Here is a 16,978-nt window from a genome sequence, read left to right as displayed (position 1 = left end):
AAAATCACTCAACGATCTTATCAGCGAAAACTTTTCTAAAATCATCGAATCATGGAGAAAAATGGCTCCACCTCCGGTTATTTTAAGACATGTTAACGATCAATACGGAGGTGGACGCCACGTCTCACCAAGAATCGTTAATATAACCTCAGCGATCGCGGTTAATCTCGTTTGTGACGTAGTCGATGGTAGCTATCAAATAGATCTTGGAAAGTCGAATCAGGCTCAACAAGGATATATCTTATACACGTTCACTCCACGAGTTTCCCCTGGGATTTGATCGTGCAAGAATCAACTAACCCTGTATATCTGCGGTGTCATAATAATATGTTAACACGAATAAATTTTAAGTTCACAGACAACCTCGGACGCTTAATTGACCTGCGGGGAGAGGAATTAATTGTTAATCTGTATGTGAAATCCTGGATTTTTCAGAAATATTTTACTATTTTTCAGAAATATTTTATTATTATTCTGAAATATTTTATTATTATTCTTAAATATTTTATTTATTCTGAAATATTTTATTATTATTCTGAAATATCTTATTTTTTCTGAAATTGATGGGGTGGTTGGTACTTAAAATCGTGTAAATCAATCAATTTTGTAATTCTGATATGTAGTTAGGTACTCAAAATTATACAAATCCATCAATTTTGTAATTCTGATGGGGTGGTTGGTACTCAAAATTAACAAAATCGATTAATTTTGTAATTCTGATATGTAGTTAGGTAATCAAAATTAACAAAATCAATCAATTTTGTAATTCTGATATGTAGTTAGATACTCAAAATTATACAAATCAATCAGTTTTGCAAAAATTACTACAAAAATATTTTATTATTATTCAGAAATATTTTATTATTATTCAGAAATATTTTACTTTTATGAAATTGATGGGATAGTTGGTACTCAAAATCGTGCAAATCGATTAATTTTGCAATTCTGATGGGGTGGTTGGTACTCAAAATCGTGCAAATAAATCAGTTTGTTAATTCCGATGGAGTGGTTGGTACTCAAAATCGTGCAAATCAATCAGATTTGCAAATAATATGAAATAATTATTATAATCTGAAATAATTATTATAATCTGAAATATTTTATTATCAAGAAATATTTTATTATTCTGAAATATTTGATTATTATTCAGAAATTAATGGGGTAAATGGTACTCAAAATCGTGCAAATCAATCAGTTTTGCAAATAATCTGAAATAATTATTATAATCTGAAATAATTATTATAATCTGAAATATTTTATTATTATTCTGAAATATTTTATTATTATTCTGAAATATTTTATTATTATTCAGAAATTGATTGGTAGTTAGGTACTCAAAATCATGCAAATCAATCAGTTTGTTGATTTTGATGGGGTAAATGATACTCAGAATAATTACATGTACTCGGCATTTCACGATAACATGACAAAAATAAACAGTAGCCTCAGGCCTGTGTGTCTCCATGGGATCCTTTGTTTGAGACTTTTGTCTTCATTTGAGACCTTTCTTATGGTCTTCTCGGCATCCCATGATCGTTTCTTTTTGGCCACATTCTTTCTGAATGTACTTGTGAGAGGTGCCCCGCTGAGACTTAGAACTTATACATCCACTCTACTATTTATTTTGGGGGCGTCATAGACATATCTCCGGAGAATTTCCTAACCGAAACGAAATGTTAGAATATTCAGAAGATTGTCCATGCGCCAGTTTCATGTACACCCCCAGGAGAAAACCCGGGGTTGCAAAAACGCACTCACACTAGGTGGTTTTCGTAGCGTGAGATGTACACGGGCTGCTGCCGCCCCCACTTTATACAGTAAAAACCCTACCATCGGTACCGTCGACAATAAGACCGTTAAGAGATTCGAACCGCTGACCCCTTGACTGAGAATCAGCTGCGCAACCAACTGCGACATGGCTGTAATCTACTTATATATGTTTCAGAAGTTATTATATAGTTACCTTACAGATCGATTTCTGAACACACTGTAAATTATATATATTTCTGCATTAAAACAACGATTTCTGCCTTGAAAAAATCGAGTCTTTTATCATAATAGCGAAAGTATCCTAAAAGTCGAGTTATTTTCACCAGAATTCTAACCACTACGCCATCAAACGTTTTATAGTTACCTACAGATCGGTTTCTGAACTCTGCACTCAAACAGCGTGTTCTGCCTTTATAAAATATATGTACATCTCCTACCACGGCGCCGTTTAGAATTATCCACATATCGGTTTAAACATTTCTGCATTATAACAGCGGTTTCTGAATAGATTGTAAATATCTGCACTAAAAAACAGCGTGTTTTGCCTCGATTTCTCGTAACAGATCTAAAAATAACTCGCTATATTGTACGATGTAAAAACGTTTATTCTTCTATTTTGTAAGTTAGAAACCATAAATATTCTTCTACTTGTTACATTACTGGTATTAATTACGACGTAGATGGTTAATTGACTAATTACGACCGTAAAAATAAATAATCTACGGAGAAAGATATATTTACAGAATTATCTCCCTTCGCTCAAGTCGAAAATTAAGTAGTATACGAGTGGAGAATGCTGGACCCAAAAATAAAAATTAAATAGTAGTTATTAAATATACTTTGAGGTAATTACTTGCTAAAGATGATAGTTTATACTCAACAATAATAGAAAACAATTTTCTGTTTATATTTTTTTGAGAAAGCAGATCTGGTTATATTTTCTGCAACTCTTTGTACCGAACGCGGATTAATATCAAAATATCTCGCAGCCGCGTTCATTGAATGAAACATTCTCTCCTCGTCAGTCTCTGTGTTGAAGGATTTAATCGCTCTAGGAATTTTTGAGTATTTACCAGTCCCTCCCCGTGCAGAGTTCTCACTCTGTGTAATAGCCTGAAGGTTGGATAAATTATTGTCGGTTTTAATACCATTGATGTGATCGATCACAAGACCGTCTTTGATCACCCGGAAGAAACATTCGTATGTGAATCGATGACATAAATACCTTTTCTTCCCAACAGTAAATTGGATATAACCGTATTAATAACAATACCAACTGGTCTTTTCAACCTACAGTGTCTAATCACAGCATCACGATTTGATTTGTAGTTTGTCATTGTAGGATGCTTTACAAACTCTTGCTCATTTATATAACAATAGTATTTGTTTAAATCACAATTTGCCTAAAAATTTATTTAGATAGTCCTCTACGGATTTTATAGATCTGTCACTGTCATTATTTTTTATCATAATATCTTTTAAGTTCTCTGTATCTTTTACCACCACAACGTGTACACAACTGTGTTTTTTCTTGTACTCCGACACCACATAATAGACATGGTTTTGGTCCTAGACTTCCACCACGAACACTCTGTAAGTGTTGTCCGCAGAATTCATTTTGACAGGATTTGTTACAAGGAGTTAATGAACCGATCATCAACCATTTGCATTAAGACATTATATATAATATTTTAATTTAAATACTTGTTTGAAATATAATATGAACGATTTCGATAGATTATCCAAGATCAAGCCCTGGAAAACATATAAATTTAATCTCGACCGGATATCTCCCGACCTACCGATGCGAGATCTGGTTGATCAGAAAAATAAAATTTTCATCAATAAAATTCACGGCGCCAAGAAAGAATTTCACACTAAGTTAGATATCTTGTGTGTGGCAATACTCCAAATAGGATCAGTCGCTCTTTTTTTACCACCTTCAAGTTCACCGGGCTCATATAAATATCTTACAGTAATATTACCCAGTGCTGGCTGCGCTGAAAAATCACGTCGTTGTACGGGTATATTTTATTTGGTAATTGCGTTAATAGGTTTCATGTTGGTTGTTCGAGTAATCTAATTATTTAACTTGGTAATCTTGCAACCCATTCGCGAGATCTTTTATCTTGAATGAATTCCTTCGCGTATTGATATCCAAATAACCGCTCAGCAATTGTTCAATTAAATCGTTCAACAATTGCCTGATCACGATGAATTGCAGTATGTCCTCGTCTGATTTTGACATTATGTTGCTTCATTAACGATGATACTGGACCAATAAAGTCTTTGCCAGGATCAACCTGTAATAGTTGTGGCCATCGTAATGGTCCTCGTTGATAAATTCGTTCAAACGCAGAAGAAACTTCAGATGATGTTTTAGTTGATAATGGTTCTGCCTCTTTATATCTACTTGCAACGTCAATGACAGTTAACGCGTATTTGTATGTTATTTGACGCCTACGTGCTTTAATCGTATCATAAGGTAAAAACAGAATATCAGCCTGATGAACTTCATTAGGAACACTAACATCGAAATGTGCGTACTGAATTCGTTTCGGTGATGGTAGGTAACTTTGCCATATTGCTTGTTTGGATAACCACGCTTTTGCTGTATCAGCGAGTTTATTAATTGCTGCTCTACCCCTCCAGTATCCCCTTGGACTATAATAAATTAATTCCATTTATAATTAATTACCAGCTCCTAATACGAGTTTAGCTTTCATTGCAGATTTTACTAACCAATTAGCTAATGATTCTCTGATATTTTTATTTTTTTTATAGAATTTAACGAATGAATCAACTTCACATCTGCAATATGCCTATGTTGTAGATCTTTATTTTTATAAGCCACATCATGAACGTGACATGCTTTATCAATATCATTTATGGGATATTCACCTGGTTTTGGTTGATCCTGATTGTCAAGCCTGATATCAAGTCGAGTACCAGGACCACAATAATTATATCCTAGTAGATGTTTTTCTCCAGGGTATTTAGCCCATGGGGTTCCTGAGAACTTTAACATTAATGTAGCAATATTGGGTAAAAACGAAAATTTCTTCCTAGTACATATTGCACATCTTCCACTGTATGCTATTCTTTTATTTTTTGTTGTTGTGGATAAAAGATCATTAGTTGGAGTTTTAGCTCTACAACGTAAACAATATAAATTCACATTGTTTATAATATGGATATAATTGATTTCTCAGCGACACGAAAGCAAGAGCCAGTTAAACACCATCCTCCGCTACCGAATTCCATCAGAATGATAATAATAGGTATATCTGGATCGGGTAAGATGCAATTATTACTTAATCTGATAATGAGATGGCTAAAGTGGGATAAGTTGTATTTAGTAGCTCCGTCAGTTGATGATCAGAGATGCTATGATGTACTTAAAGATTTTAATGAAAACGCAAGATTACTGGACGAAGATAACGATGTTATCGAGTTTGTAACCGATATTGATGAAGCGCCGAGTGTTGATGTTTTAGACGGATTTATTAATAATTTAGTTGTATATGATGATGTGATGCTGGACAAACAATCAAATCCTGCTAGAATATTTTCACGTGGCAGACATAAAAACACTGATGTGATTTATGTTACTCAGCGATACACACAAATACCAAAAGTGATCAGAGATAACTGTAATATTTTAGTTATGTTTAATGGAGTCGATACACATACGTTGCGAAATATTCATCAAACTTGGTGTTGCGGTGACATGGATATAACTAAATTCAGAAATTTCTTTTCACGAACACAATCAACCCAGTACGGGTTTATAACAATAAATTTACATGATCCTAGAACAAGATATCGTATTGGACTTGATAAAAAATTTTGATAAATTTATAGCAGCAGTGGGGGCGGGACCTCAATGAGACGTCCGGTGGGTAAACAAAAATTTCGACAAAAATAAATTAATCCAATTAGAGAAACTCTCGGTCAAGTTAGACGCTTTGATTTATAGCGTCAGTGACCTTATTCTTTTATTTTGTAATTTTAAGCAAATGGCGTTTCAGACAAGTGGTCTGTGACCTTATTTTTTTACTTCGGAGGAGCTTTTATTTTAAGCAAATGACGTTTCAGACAAGTGGTCTGTTCGCCCCCTCTGCTGCTAAAGATATGCGTTCAGATTATCGATCCATGAAGACTCACACCCAACCAAGATATGTGTAGCAAAATGTAACATCCCCCTCAGACGTAAGTTAGTCCCGGTGACACCAGGGGGAAAGAAGATTCGTTAATTAAACAAAAATCTTGAAATTCCAAACATACAAGCTGAACAAATCGCATACCCTGATCCCATACCATGGAAATGCACCACGGTGCATATCAATTTCAGCTCAACTAGGACTGGACCTAAAAATGACATACCTCTAGAGATAAGATCTACAATGCTCTCTAACACAGAAAACTCATATCCAGATGATATTAAGATTTACACCGATGGATCAAAAACAAACAATCCTATCAGAACAGCAGCCGCTATAGTAGTACCGAAAAAAAAACAATAGAACTTGGAGCTAGACTCCCAGATAACTGCTCTATTTACACAGCATAATTCTGGGCCATAACTGAAGCCATTAAATGAGTGAAATCGACAAACATTCGCAAGGCACAAATTATCAATGACTCACCAAGTGTCTTAAAATCACTGAAATCCGGCATCTCCACCTGCTGCGACAATTTCTTCAAAGAGACCAACCTGTTACTGAGACAAATGGCAAACAAGGACAGGATAATCGAATTTATGTTGGTACCATCCCATATCAACATCCCATGAAACGAAAAAGCTGACCAACCAGCTAAAAACAAACTTGAAGAAAGCATTCGTGTACAGCTGCAAAGAATACTATAGCATAATCAGGAATACGATTCTAGGGAAATGTTAGCAGGAATGGGACAATAGTACCAAAGGTCGCACGCTTTACCTCATACAAAAGGAAGTATCCAGGAATATAAAAGCGCCGACTCTGGCCAACAAAACAAAACCAGAAAGTTATCAATATAATCAAAACTGGAAATACATTATTGGCCAACAGTTTCGGAAAATAGATCCATATTAACAATGTTAGAGGCGTGAATTACCCACATTGTCTCACCCCAGAAGATTTACACTATGTATTTAATGAATGCAACGAACATCAAGCACAACGGGACATCTTTAAGACAAATCAAAAACACATAGGATCACCAGTACCTACCCGGAATTCCTGTCGTCCAGTAACCCTAACATCAATTCTATATATAATAATATCCTATTCTTCCTGAAAGAAATTGGCAAACAAAGAAAAATTTTAAACCCTTATGATCATCCCCTCACTCCACTCCACTTAGAGCCATAAACTATCAAATGATACAAATAAAAACCCTATGAAAATAAAGTAGAACTTAATCACAAACAAAATAATATATATTAAAAAAAACAAATATTAAAAAAGATAGAAATATATATTTTACAATATTATTATTATTTCTTTCCTTCTTTTTTCACGATTTCCAACAGCAGATATACACTCTTTACAAATTAAGCCAGACGCTATTTACTCTGGAAATTGGGATCAAAATTAACTCGGAAACAGCTCCCGTCCTATTTATACCCCTACCTTCCTACCCTCAACCAGACATTCAATCATACTATGCTAGCACGTATTAAACCTACTACCCCGATGAACGTGCCATTATGGTACTGGGGTAGCGATATAAATGGTGTATAATTCTCCAATAAGCGACGCAATTGATACAAACTAAAAACGATGAACTTGGGTGCTCCTAGTCCCGCTCGTCGTTTGTCCCGTGGGATTACATTATCCCGAAATCAGACACAACTAAGTAGCACACTTTGTGTGCATTAAAGCGTTGGGGGATGAGGCTCTTTTTCTGTTCCCCTCGAACAATTAAGGAGTCCGCTATTGCGGAATTTAAATCGTCGCGTAAGCACTATGTGCGCAAGCGACGCTAATCAAATCTCATCATCATTATAAGAGCCATTTAAACATAAGTGCGTGTTGGGTCAATTCCCATCTATGACAGCCCACCATTCAGATAGCATGGGACAATATGTCTCGCTAACTGACGGCTTAATTATCAGCACTCCTTGAGTGCATAAACGCCTTGGGGATGTGGCTCCAATTCCATTCCCCAGGAACAATTGCCATAAATAGGAATAAACTAGAGGCACAGGCACTCCATGTGAACGCATCTATAATCCAAGAAATCAATCAATAATCAATTCGCGTAATTCAACGCTGAATACTCAGCAATAGCGACAACCAAACATTTGCAGAAAATGATGAAGTTACAGGAGGTAGTAGATACCCTAGGTATGGTGGAGGAGATGTTGATCGCAGTGAAGTTTAGATCTTTTAGCCCGCAGAGATTGGCTCTGGAGATCAACAATTTAAAGAAAGGGAAAGACATATAGAACGAAATAATAACAGAGAAAAAGGAAGAGAAAGAAGATGAAGAAGATAAAATCCTAATAAGCGCTTGGATTGAAGGGATAGAAAAGGAAGAGGGTATGAGAAGAGGAAGAAAGAGGAGGAGGAGGAGAAGGAGAAACAGGACGAGGGAAAGAATGAGAAGAAGACAACGGCGATGAAAAATTGAGGTCTTGGTTGAGAAGTGGAAGGAGGACAGAAAAGAAAATAAAAAGAAGAAACTCAAAGACCCTTTTCCGGGCCACTCCACTGTCTCGAAAATATTTGTTCTCTTGCCTAAAAAAGTTTTTGGTCGATTTTATATAGGTGTGATAAATTGATGTTCATCAATGTATGTATGTATGTATGTGTCCTATGGGTATGTTCCGCCAGTCCCGCCCCGCCAAGCGTTATTTTTCGTATAGTTTATGAACTGACTGAACTTACCCGCTACTCGCTACCCGTCACCCGCTAAAAGTTGAATTAGCTGAATTAGTTTTTTCCTCGCTGTCACCTGTTGTTTGGCCCGATTGAGGTCAACCCCTTGCAACATTGTTACCAACCTCCAGTAAAATGACGTCAATCTACCTGTTCCATTCCTATTGTCTGTATATAGTCCCAACCTTTTGTCCGTATAGTGTAGCAGGGTGATATGAAAAGTCTTGTCCGTATAGTGTCCCGATATATGTGTGTGTGTGTGTGTGTGTGTGTGTGTGTGTGAATGTGTGTGAATGTTCCCCACACTACTCTTGCCAAGTCCATAACATAGGGTTGGTTTGTCTCTCGGTAAGGCCCGACAGAACAGCATTTATGAAACAGGGCTGCCAACTAATATTTAACAACAACGATTCAGCGTACTAGACATGACTGCATTTACTCAGGTGCTTTGATGTAAAACCTAGTCTAAGAATTACCCCCCTTGAGACGATTTTACTACCTCTTCTCCAAAAGAAAAAATAAACCCAAGTTCATTGGATAAATTGCTTAAATACATACATAACATATGAAAAATAGAAATAGTTTTAGTTTTTATCTCATGAACTACCTTATACGTGTACTACAAATTAGTTTACTAACATAAAGATCTCTGTTTAACACAAAATCTCATCATCTGTGTTTAAAACGCACCAGTTAGACTAGACTGACGTAAATGGAACTAAGTAACGAATAAAAAGAATATAATTTTTGTATAACTAGTAAAATGTACCAAAATAGCATGTCGATTTGACCTTTCCTTAGCACAGAATAAACATTACGGTTTACTCCACTAAAATAAGAATTGTTCTGCATGCTTTTGTGTTCGTCGTTGATACTGAATATATCAAGAATGTATAATCCCTGGTAACCACTATAATAATATTTTGACTATGTCATAATAAACCTTCCATTGCAAGGTTAACCTACTAGGCTAATATTTCATGTTCGTTTATAACCCACTAGGCTACTCTGTAATGGACTTTATAACCCACTAGGCTACTCTGTAATGGACTTCATAACCCACTAAGCTAAACTGTAACGGACGTTTTAACCGACTAGGCTACTCTGTCATGGACACTTTAAACCACTGGGATACTCTCTGATGGATTCTACCAGAATTATGTCATCGAAATATTTTTTTTTATAATTTTTAAATCTATAAGTACCCAGAATAAAATTTATGAAAAGATAAGAATTTAGATGTCCAAGCGAATAAATTATGATCAGTATCTAGAATTATAAAGTAGATACATATTTCAGGAAATCTTTTATTTTCATAGAAAGCCATCATTGCATCAATATACAGAAATATGTCAACTTGTGTCTGTTTATCTCTTTCCATGCTGAACTTCGTATTTTGCATTTCTGTCATGAATAGCGTACATAATTTCGTCTTACTCCTGCAAAAAATGCTCGTCACGTGAGGTAGGAACATTTAACAACGAGAAGTCTAGCTCTTTGTGCGACTTAGTGTCTGAAATATGACAAGTGCATTGCCTCTAAGTATTGTAATTGATTATAATACTTGACTGCGAAATACATAATATTGTTCAAAACAAACTACCAGAAGCATTCGTTTTCATAAGTATGCAACAATTAAAACATATGCAAACAGGAACTGTAAAACATGTCAGACAGAAGCATTGTTGCTGACCATATATATTATTTCCAATTTAAGAGTGAAATGTATTTTTTTATAATTTAATTTCCATACCATTTTCTTAAGGTGAATGAGATACTGTAAAGTATAAGTAATGTCATCGAATAATATTACCTGCTTTGATACAGTTCTGCTCGATAGGGCCATGGAGACAATATGGAAATTGTTCACCATGACCTTCATGATTGTTGGTCACATGATTAACAATCGACATCCATTTCTGTTCCACTCCATCACGATCACTACCACCGGATGCTGCACAGTAGTATAGGTGATTTGATATGGACTGTGTCCACTGACTGATAATTTCACATCCCTTCTTCTTCCCTAGACTGCTAAGCTGTTTTTTCATATCTGGAACAAATGACCTAATATTGTTAGTTCTCTGTACAAATTGCTTGATTGCATTTCAGGACAAGAACATAATTATCAAATTTTCTTTTATATTTAAAATTTAGAATTTTCAAAAAATTATAATTAGCAAAATCAGGACCAAACCACTGTATATATGAAATAAATGAAATTTAGTAGGCAAGTTTGTTAGAATATAAAGAAGAATTTTCGAACATAGACTCTTTGCAGTGGTAACTTACATGTTTTACAGACAAATCTACTTATGCATACTGGATATCAATGAATGCAATTTCTTCAAAGAAAATGTGTGCCACTAAAATCTGTGAAGAAAAAAAACAATACTTGTTCAGAATATTACAAGGTGTGTTTAACACGTATTCTTGCAATTTCTTTTTTAAAACAGAAATGCATACGACTTAATCTTAGCTAACTTTTTGCAAGATGCCAGCCATCGAACAACTGGTCAACGATCAAAATCTTGACATATTTTCCCTGACAAAAACATGGCTATAAACATCAGGCGATGAACCCAAGTGTGCGGATCTAACACCCACTGGTTACTCCATCAAGTCGTTCCCCCGTAATTCTCGCGGAGGTGGAATTGCTGTCATCGCAAAGAACTCCATGATAAAACGTCTTAACTACACCACAACATTCAGTTTCGACCACACATCGTTTGAACTAGTCCAAACCACACTCACACTGGAGCAAAGATCAGTCCATTTTTTCTGCCTATACCGCCCTCCTCCTAGTAGAAAAAACAAGCTGGCTGACTCTCTCTTTTTGGAGCAGTTTCCGAATCTCCTGGACTATGGAAATTCGATAGGTGGCAACCTGATTATTCTTGGAGATTTCAACTTTCACTTTGACTGTCCCGGAAACTCAGATACATCAAAACTCATAGATTCCATTAATGTTTTCAACCTCAAACAGTCAGTTAACCAACCCACCCATAAACATGGTCACATTTCAGACTGGATTCTTCATAGACCTGATGATAACATTCTACGGTCCTCCCTGGTATCCCATGACCTTGCATCAGATCACCTCTGCATTATATGCCATCTTGACGTTTCAGTCCCTAACCCTCCACCTTTATCTGCTACTAAGAGAAACCTCCGTATGATAAATAGAACCAAACTGATGCACGACATCCAAGCTAACCTAACAACTTGCTTACGTACTACCGCAGAACAACTCGATAACTGTCTGCGTTCAATGCATGACAAACATGCCCCAGCTACCAAGGGCAGAGTATCAATTCAAAAGAAGTGTTCTCCATGGTATTGTAGTGTTAGGGACCAGATTCGCACTGCTAAAAGAGACCGCCGTAAAGCTGAGAGGCTCTGGCTTTCCACCAGACTCACTATTCATAAGCAAATCTATGAAGTCGCTAGGACGAATGTCACAAATATAGTCCATGCAGCGAAATCAGCCCACTACACTACTAAGATTATGGAAAGTTCCAGCTGCAAAGAGCTCTTCGAGACTACTAACAAGCTAATGTCAAGGAACAAAACAACACTACTTCCAACTACCTTCTCTCCAGCCATCCTTCCGGACATGTTTGCAAATTTCTTCCGTGACAAAGTACAAACCATTAGAGATAAGCTTGACACCATAATTTCAATTGACTCGTCGTCACCATACATTTGGGATACAGAATTTGAGTGTCAACCATTAGCAGCATTTGAACCTGTCATAAAGGATTTTGTACGTACAATCGTGATGAAGAGTGCACCAAAGTCATGTGAACTTGATCGAATTCCAACATCACTGCTGCTTGAGTGCTTAGATCCAGTATTGCCTTCACTAACTGATGTTATTAATACCTCTCTCACATCCCATCATTTTTCAAAACTGCCATTGTAAAGCCTCTGCTGAAGAAACCAACACTAGACCATAACGATTTAAAGAACTACCGCCCAGTTTCTAATCTCCCATTCATATAGATTTTTTTAGAAAAGGTTGTTCTTTCCCAGCTTGTATCTCATCTAAATTCAAACAGTCTTTTTAGCAATGTACAATCTGCATGTCGCCCCTGCCACAATACTGAAACTACTCTTCTAAAAGTAGTAAATGACATTCTCTCTTCGTTGGTGTCACGTTTACCACGACCCAGAGTAGCCCCAATTTGAAACATGTATAATCAAGGCAATTCTGACAAGCCGTTGTTTGATGTTAAACATTGCCGCAGGCTAGCACTAATCCCTTACGTAAGATTGCCGTGGCTAGAAGTGGAGAGCCAGACCTAGGAGCTGCGAGGCCGCCAAATAGTCAATTATCACCTAAATGTGGAAACGTTTGTCCAGATCAAAAGAAGTTGCCCGAAGAAGTGGGAGTGTCTTAACTTCTTTTCCCTGCAGACAGACAGCCAGGTTGAACTGGCCGCTAAGACGATTGGACAGGGTCACAGCGCCACCCAATCAGAATCGAGATAGGGAAGAGACCCTGATTTGGCTAGAATGATATCTCCGCGTCTTCCCGCAAGAATTATTTCGCTAGAGAGATTGCCCAGTGGAGGATAGCGTAACTCCGAACAGCCATTCGTTATTGGTGGGAATATCTTAGAACAGGAAATTCTAAGTACAGACAGCTTCAAATAAGGAAGCTTTGAGGGACAGACCAGTTACAATTTGGTCCCGTAGTCTCAGATAGAGAGACGTAGCAAAGGAGAAGAAAGAAGAGAAGTCAGGAGAAGTTGAAGTCTAGGAGAAAAAGGGGAGAGAAGGGAGGAAGAGGAAATTGGGAGCGAAATTGGAGGAGGAGACAGTCGAGAGGAAACGGAGTCGAAGGAGGTGTTGGAGGAACGGAAGGAAGGAAGGAATTAGCGGGAAAGAAAGAGATGAGTAGACACCAGGACAGGGGGAAAATCGAACTCACACTGTAAATCACGGGATGAATTAGGCTGTCACTTGGTCGAGGGAAAGACGGGTGACTGAGAGTTTATCGTTTTAAAATATCGAATTTATTAAATTGTTATTAATTGAATTTCATCTTCGTGTTCTCTATAATTTAACCGTCGGCATTGCTGACTGGGGGCTCAGAGCTGTAAATCCACCTCGTCACTAATTTAACTTTCTAACCCCACGAGCCCGAGTGGAACTTTCACCATAATTTAATTAATATATATTGGAAGAACCCCACCCCAATGCGTGCAACCACCACAGTTGGACAGCGGAAAGATTACAGTCCTCATCCTCCTTGATTTGTCTGCAGCATTTGACACAATAGACCATGATATATTACTTCACCGTCTCCAGCATGTATTTAGCATTCATGATACAGCCTTACTGTGGTTCAAGTCCTACTTGGTCAACAGGATACATATTGTATCTGCAAATGGAATACACTCCAGCCCAGTTGATCTATGTTGTGGTATTCCACAAGGGTCCATTCTTGTACATGTTCTCTTCATTCTGTACACTCAGTTGCTCTCAGGTGTCGTAGATCATCATCCAGTGTCTCATCAATTGTACGCTGATGACACCCAAATATACAAATCTAGCCACCCAACTGAAGTTGATGCTACCATCCAAGGTGTAGAGAGGTGCATTTCTGATGTGAAATCATGGATGACTTGTAACAAGCTGCAGACGAATGATGACAAAACTGAGGCCATTCTGATCACAACACAAAGGCTTTCTCATTCACATCCTTCACCTCAAACAATAAATATCAGCAACACCAACATTAAATTCACACAATCAGTACGAAACCTAGGTGTTACTCTGGACAGTAATCTCACATTGCACCAACATGTCATGACATATGCAAGGCTGCATATCTTGAGCTGAGACGCATCAGCTCAATTCGCAAATATCTTTCAGTTGATGCCACTAAAACACTTGTGTGTTCATTAGTACTTTCAAGACTGGACTATTGTAACTCAATTCTATCTGGTTCATCTCAATATCTACTCCAGAAAGTTCAAAAAGTTCAAAACACAGCTGCTCGGATCATACTTAGAGTACCACGATCAGAACACACCTCCCCGCTGCTCTGTACCTACACTGGCTGTCCAATCGATCCAGAATCAAACACAAAATTTGTTCTGTGTGCTACATTTCACTGTCGGACTCTAGTCCAACATACCTATCCGATCTCACACATGTGTACACACCAGCAAGATACTTACGCTCCTCTTCTGACAATCGTATACTCATTATTCCCACTATGAAAACAAATTCATATGGACAGCGTTCTTTTGCATACCAAGGCCCAGCAACGTGGAATGAATTGCCCACTGAACTTAGACACAAAGACACAATTATCACATTCAAGAGGGCTCTCAAAACTCACTTATTTCGACTGCAAGAACAAACTTAAAGGCCTAATAATATTTCCTATCTGAAATAGTCTCAGCATGTTTTTTTATTTTTTTTATGTTTTTCTAATTTCATGGTGTTTGTTTTTGTAATAATATTATTATATGTTTTTTATCTTATAGGTGTTTTCTAATGTTGTAAAGCGCTTAGAGCTTCTAAAGATTAGGCGCTATACAAAGTCCTCATTATTATTATTATTATTATTATTATTATAGTCTTCTGTTCCTACCTCAGATAGCGCTTAACCTGTATATGCCGGGCCGGTGTTATGTCGGTGATGGAGACGCCAGTATCGTCTATCCTCCGTAGTGTCCTCTTCAAACCCTCCAACTTCATTGCATTTGAATTTTTCTCCTCATTACTCTATTAAAAATGTAATGTTTTCAAGACTAATGCATGCTGAGTTCTTTGGCTTGTATGACAGCACTGTAATGTACTATGACTTTGCTAATGTTATTTTGTGTTTATGGGGTACCTATTATTGTGCAAATGTTGTTAAAGTATGTTAAACTTTACAAAATGCCAACTGCACATTTTTGAACAGAATGTATGTTATAGTACGATAAACACATTTTTTACAAAATAAACGTATCATTAGTTTCTATTCAACATTCACTCAGTAAAATACTGTGAAGTTAAAATGACCAGTAACTGAACTTTCCATGCAACAGACTTTGAATCAATATCTAACTATTTTAAAGAATATATACATTAATAGTTAGTATACCTGCACTAGCTCCACAGCCAACACAAGCCCATTCTGTAGATCCATGATGGTATAACTACCATATGTAGCTGAATGACCAGGACAACAGCATCTAGTATACCCTCTAACCTTAACAGGTATGCCTCTACATTCTCTCAATATTTCTGTCCGAGTTCTTTCTCATACAATTGAAATGGCAGGTAAAACAAATGATATCTGAAACCTTGAGTATGTTCTACTTGCTACCATTTGCACACTGAGAAATCTAAAAATGTTCAAAACGTTTGATGGTGATGCTCCACTGAACATAATTGCCCCAGACATAAGAAGGTTCATAATAGGAGTCTTTCTAATTAGCGGCTGACTGCTCCAAAGTTTACCGTTTCCATGTTCGCACATTGCCTCTAACACAACCATTGTGCACATCAATTTCTTCTTCATCATATGACAAGTACTACCATAACAAACACAAAAGTAAAAGTTGTCTCAAGCAGCTCTCATACACATATATATATATCTGGCTTCCTTCATGCTATTTGCCTCAACTTCAAGTATTTCATCACTGAAAATAATCTACTTTCTGCTGTTAGCAATAACATAGATTACCGAACTTCATAATCCTTTACAACACAATATTGCAAATGTTCTTTATCCACATAATAATTATTTGCATAAAAATTGTTCTTTGATTATGAAAGTGACTTGATAACATTTAGAATACTTTTGTAACAACATTTTGTTACAAAAAGTAAAGTACATGTTACTTTATCACATACCATATTTGTTCTTCTTCCTCATAATCCATATCGGCATAGTCTCCGTCATCTGGTCCCCAGTCAGGATCAGTGTCGTGACTGTCGACTAACTATCCCCACTCCTCTGCATCAAATAAAGTTTCCTCCTCTTCTACTATTGGATGGTCATCAGGGTCTGGAAACACTGAACGTTTGTCAATAAAGTATTTTGGTTCATCTGGGCCACGTGCAACTGATTTCATCTCTGGCAATACTGTCATACCAACTTCCCTCTGTTGAGGCTTGACCTGGGATGCCTTGTTCACTGTGTGCCTATGCAGAAAAGTCTTGAAAGAAAAATTACAAACCCATGAAAAGTGACAAATATCTATCATCAAATTCAAAATTTACATCAACATTAGTTCTACAATTGTTTGGATGTTTCTTGTGGCAAGACTAGTGCATGAGGGACAAGTGAACACAAATGTCATATACTCAACAGTTTGTATAAAATGTGT

At 36.8% G+C, this 16,978-nt stretch overlaps 1 pseudogene; it reads right to left on the bottom strand.

Moving 5' to 3' along the window:
• The window catches only part of LOC149781441 (uncharacterized), a 117,003-nt pseudogene extending 100,452 nt beyond the window's left edge, over window positions 1-16,551 (bottom strand).
• Between the last annotated feature and the right edge of the window lie 427 nt (window positions 16,552-16,978).

The sequence above is a fragment of the Sinohyriopsis cumingii genome, chromosome 15, assembly GCF_028554795.1.
Source record: "Sinohyriopsis cumingii isolate HCF-2022 chromosome 15, ASM2855479v2, whole genome shotgun sequence".
Classification (NCBI taxonomy): Eukaryota; Metazoa; Mollusca; class Bivalvia; order Unionida; family Unionidae; genus Sinohyriopsis; species Sinohyriopsis cumingii.
This window is presented reverse-complemented; position numbering and strand designations above follow the sequence as displayed.